Source organism: Triturus cristatus, chromosome 3_1, assembly GCF_964204655.1.
Source record: "Triturus cristatus chromosome 3_1, aTriCri1.1, whole genome shotgun sequence".
Classification (NCBI taxonomy): Eukaryota; Metazoa; Chordata; class Amphibia; order Caudata; family Salamandridae; genus Triturus; species Triturus cristatus.
In genome coordinates, this window is record NC_140583.1 from 189,520,623 (window position 1) to 189,526,548 (window position 5,926).

Genomic DNA, 5,926 nt, shown 5'->3' on the forward strand with positions numbered 1-5,926 from the left:
TTTATTCTCTATTATTTTCATACCCTCTTAATTCCCTTTTTTATCTTTCTAGAGGGCTGTTTTTTCATGTTTAAAGTTGTTTGATCCGTCTGCATTCTCCTATGTGTCCTGGTGTGGTTTGGACTCCCTGATTCAGGCGTCCCGTCCTCCGTTCGTCGCCATTGTCCCAGCTTTCTTCTTCTGTTCCCATTCCCCTCAGGTACTTTCTCCTCAGTCGTCCTTGGGATATGTACTGTCTCTTCTTATCTCTCTCCTTTGTTTAGTTTTTTCCCTTTTTCTTCCCTATTTTTCAGTCCCTAGTCTGTATCTTCTTGTCCTTCCTTTTTTCTATTAATGCATATTTGGTACTGTATAAAGTTTGACTGTTTTTACATTCAGAGTTATTTCCTGGAATGTAAAAGGTTTTAATAACCCTATTAAGAGACAGAGAATTCTCTCTCACCTCGCCTCTTATAACCCTGATCTGGTACTTTTGCAAGAGACCCGCCTCAATGAATCTGAGGCGTTAAAACTAAAAAGAGGCTGGGTGGGTACTGCATTATTCTCTCCATCTAATAAAAAAAATGGTGTCATTACTCGATGTCATAAGAAACTGAATTGCAAGGCTTTATCTCAGGAAATTGATAATGAAGGTAGATAGTTGTTAGTTACATTTTTAATTAATAATGTTCCTTTAACTGTTTTTAATGTTTATGGTCCTACACTTTCTGACTGCTCCTTTTGGCCTGTTGTTATGCAAAAATGTGTCCAATTCCAGGATGATTTTTTCATTTTAGGAGGAGACTGCAACCAAGTTATAGACCCATTTCTTGATGTCAATCTCAAGTTCGTTTTACTCCTACTAAGACCCACAAATATTTTCTTGACACCATTTCTCAAACACATCTTGTTGATTCTTGGAGACTCTCTCACCCTGACTCTTTGGACTACTCTTTTTTTCTCTCCCCCCTCGCTTCTCTCTCCCACTTGGACTATATCTTTCTTTCCCAGCCCTTGTCCCAGAATCTCCTTCTTCCTCTATAGAACCTATTGTTATCTCTGATCATGCTCCTATAGTCACTGATTTAGATTTGCTTCCTCCACATCCCAAATCTTCTCGTTGGAGCTTTAATAATTCTCTCCTCTCAGACCCCCTCTTCTTTTCGCTTATTTGCAACTGAATTCTTTGATCTTAATTGTTCACCTAACTCTTCCCCGCATATCATTTGGGACACCTTTAAAGCTAGAGGCTTTATCATTGATTTCGTCTTGAAAAAGAAGAAACGCTTTCTTCAGCGATGTAAAACTACCTTGGCACATATAGAACACAAATTTTATACTTCCCCAAAACATTCGGTTTTACCTGAACTCATCTGAGCTAAACTCGCGTTCAATAAAACCACTACTGACAATGCGTCCTCTGTGCTTTTGGGTAGTAGCGCTTGCTATTATGGTGGTCGCAACAAAGCAGGGAAGCTTTTAGCTAATTATCTCAAAACTCGTAAAGATCGCACCCTCATAGATGCTATATTTTCCTCCAACGATTCTCTTGTACACAAAAACCAGGAAATACTTGATGAATTTAAACTCTATCAAAATCTTTACTCTCCCGAATCTCATCCTTCTTCCCCCATCATTCAGAAATATCTTGATAAAATTCCTACCCCCTCTTCATCCCATCTTAATCTTCTCGCTCTTGAATCGGACTGATACCTTACAGAACTCTCCAACACCCTAAATTCCCTCACTAAAGGAAAGACTCCTGGCCCCGATGGGTTTTCTGTTGAATTTTATTTACACTTCTCGGATCTTTACTTCCCAAACTTTTAGCACTTTTCCATTCTTTTTTTTTTTAGCTGGTAAGACAGAAGGTACCTTTCACGAAGCAACTATCTGTTTAATTCATAAAGAGGGTCGAGATCCTAGATACTGCAAGAATTATCGCCCGATTTCTTTGGTAAACGTTGACTATAAGTTGTTTGCTAAACTGCTTGCTCTCATGCCCCATCTTATTGGGAAAGAACAGTGTGGATTTGTCAAGGGTAGGCACACCTCTGATAATTCTCGACTTTTTCTTAATGTTCTAAACAAACTTCCCTCTATCTCTACTTCTTTAGCAGCCATATCAGTTGATGCTGAGAAGGATTTTGATAGAGTGGACTGGTCTTTCTTATTTGCTTCTTTGTTACAGTGGCATGGGTTTGGTCCCAAATTAATTTCACTTATCTCTCTTCTATATTCTTCCCCCAAGGCCTCAGTATTAGTTAATGGTTCTGTTTCATCCTATTTCCCTCTTCAACACGGAGTTTGTCAAGGTTGCCCTTTATCCCCTCTCCTTTTTGTCCTTGCTCTTGAACCATTTTTGTCTTCCATCCGTCACAATGATTCTATTTCTGGTTTCCCTTTCGGGGACCAACAACTTAAACTTTCCGCATATGCGGATGACATTCTTTTATTCATTTCTGAACCTGATACCTGTCTCTCCTTTACTTCATGAATTGGACTCCTTTTCCAAGGTCTCCGGTTACAAAAACAACTCGGACAAAACAGAAATTCTTCCCCTTACTAAATTCTGTCTTCCCCATTCTTTTTCGTCCAACGGTTTTGCCTGGAATGATTCAGAAATTAAATATTTAGGTGTTAGACCTGGCACCATTGGCGTGGGTCACCCTTCCATTTTTGTCTGTGCCTCAATGTATTTTTGTGCTGGTGTTAGCTGCTCAGGGCCCTGTGACACTGCCATCCAGTGCCACAGGGCAAGTGCTCCCTATGGGAAAATGTATTATGTGAATTGACTTCCATGTTTGGCTTATTTGGTTTACTATCAGTCCCTAGTAGAGTGCACCAGGGGTGCCAAGGGCTTGTATATCCAAATGCTGCTAGTGGGCTTGCAGCACTGGTTGTGCCACCCACAGAAGCAGCCTGGTAAAATGTGTCTAAGGTCTGCCATTGCAGAACCTGCATGCAGTCTGGTACTGTCATGCTGACTGGGCAAGTGTCCCCACTTGCCAGTCCCTAAACCTTCCCTTACCTTCATATTAGTTACCCCTATGGTAGGCCCTAGGGCAGGGTGCATTGTAAGGATAAGGTAGGACATGCCCTGAAGTGTGTGGCATGCCCTAATAGTGAATTACAGCCATTTTCGTTGTTCACTATTGTAAGGCTACCTGCTCTCCATAGGCCAGAATGGGCTGCTAGATTATAACACCCTATAATCCTAGCAGGCTCAGGAAGCATGGTAGAAATTCATGTTTAGTATGCCTGAACTCAGAATAATAAAATACATCTTTTAGTAAAGGTTATTTTAATATCCTGGGTTTGCAAATGCTACTTTTAGAAAGTTAGCCTTTGCGTGCCTAACCATCTCAGTCCGCCTCTGGAGGGGAGGGCTATCTTCTTTGTGTGTAGCTTGAGTGACAGGGCTGGGAAGTTCCAGGAGACAGGCTGGGGCTACCAGGTGGTGAATAGAGAGATTACACCAGGATGGGTAGGAGGAGTGCACCTTGAATAGGGCAGTGCTCTGCCACCACAATGCTGGCTCCACCCCCTGGGGAGCGTCTGTTGTCTCTGCCCTGCCTGCTGAAAGAAGAAGCCAGAGTCCCAACAACAGAGTGCTCATCACTGAAATGAACTGGACTGGGATTATGCAATGGCCCCCCTGGCCTGTAAAGATAAAAAAAACTTGGTATAAATGTAGGAGCCCTGCTCCTAAGAAATCAGATCCTGATTGAACCACGAAGAAACTCTGTCTGACCAGAAGGACCTGGAAGAAGCTGAAGGAGGAGTAACTTTCCCTGACCTGGGGGATTGGCCTGCAGTTGCTGCCTTGCTAAGAAAGGAGAGGAAAAGACTAAGAGAGACTTTGCACTTTGTTTTTCAACAATCTCCAAGGGCTTGGAAGAAGAGCTTGCCCCCTGAACTGAGTCCCAGGACCATTGGACTCATCTGCCTTCCAAAACTGAGTTGCCTGGACAATTTTTGCTTGTTTCCCGCTGGATTTGGCCCCAGTACGACTCGTACCCCATCCAACGCGAAGCCGTGTCTTTGCCGCCCGGCACCGTGTGTCTACACTGATCCAAAAGCGTTAGTACGCACCGTATCCCTCCCGGCCGCATCGCACCTAACCTTCCCCGCCGATTCGAGTTGTACAGTCCTGGCTGCCGAACCCTGTATGCCGGACTCAAGCTTCGCTGTCCCGCAGGTACGGTCCGTACGCTGCTAACGTACTGCACCGTGCCGTACTCAGAGTCGAGAAGCCGCATCACGCTGATCCTCCCCGTACGCTGTACGGCACCGAGAAGTGTCGCCGCCTAACCGCACCGAAGGTACGGCTCAAACGCCACGGACTCTGCAAGCTGATCCGAGCCATCCGCACGTATCCCTGAAGGTCCCGTACCAACGCAGCACCCGACCAGCATCTGAATACGCTGCCGAACTACGACCCGGACCAATCACCTTGTCCCGCACTGTCCGTCACGGACCCCACGAACTTAAGGTACTTTGTTCTGTTCGCACCGCAGCGTGCGTGTTACGGACCCCGGAGTCCGTACCGATTGTTTGACTCGTACTTTCCTTGTTTTTAATGCGGACGAGTCGCACACCCAGGGACGAACCGTACAAAGCCTGAAAAGAAGCAGAATTGACTAAAAGAAGCCTATTTTTGTATTTTAAGCCTTTCTACAAGAACATTGAACTTTAAAATAATACTGTGGTCATTTCATTCGTTATTCTGGTCTTGTGCTAAGCCTTATATAAAGAAACCTATTTTTGATACAACCTTGACAGGTGTCCATTTGTGGTGTATCATTGCATTACTGTATGTGTTCACAAATGCTTAACCTATGACGCCCTGAGAATAGTCTTGACTGCTTGCGCCACACTACCTAAAGGGTGAGCAGGGGTTATTTGAAAGGGTGATCCCCTTACTCTGACTTAGAATTGAGAGTCCCTGCTTGTCGCAAGTGCATACCTGTGCCAACTAGAGATTCTCAATTCTAACATTGGTGGTCAGCGGTGAGGATTTGAATTTGCATTTGTGATTCATGTACAGAGATTGAGTGAACGCCACGTAGTGATTTCAGACCGATAACGCAGCCACACAGTATTGATTTTTGTTTTTGCTGAAGAATCTCCACTTTAAGAAACCATGCCTAGCTCAGTCAATGGAGGCAGGGCGTCCTCTATATTCTCTGGAGTTGATGACATAGATTGGGAGGAGAGGACACTGATGAAGTGCACAAGTGAAGTCTTGAAAGGATACCTCTCCAAGTACAGAATCAACCAAACTGGATTGAAAAACAAGGATCAGTACACAAAGGCGCTGAGGGCCTGGTACGAATCCAAGTTCCCAGAGAATGCGCTGGAGGTGATACCCCCAGAAGGTGCTTCTGAGCCTGGCAGAGGCCTGTCGCCAGAGGAGATGGCCGACAGGATTGCTGCAAGAGCACATGAAGTGGAGATGGCAAAACTGCAAATGGAAAAGGAAAGACAAAGGCTGGCCATGGAGCAGGAGGTAAAAATGAGGGAGTTGGATCTCAAGGCCAAGAGTTTAGACCGCTCTCCCTCTGGTGGCAGCAATTTAACAGTCAAGGGTGCATATTCCTAAAGATGTAGTGAAAGAGTATTACAAGCAGGATGATATTGGGCAGTGGTTCAGGGCCTATGAAGTAGCCATGTCCTCCCACTGGGTCCCTGAGGGAGATTGGGGAGCGGGGTTGTGGGGAAGGTTCCTGAGTGAGGGGCGGGACACACTGCTGGATCTCCCTTCTGATGTCACCACATCCCATCCACACATGAAGGAAGCTCTGATGACAAGGTATGGGTTAACTCCTGTATTGTACAGGCAGAGGTTCAGGGATTGCACCAAGAAACCTGGTACCACTTATGTAGAATATGTGACTTTTTTTTCCAGAGCGCTAGATGGTTGGGTGAAGGGTAGCAAAGTGAA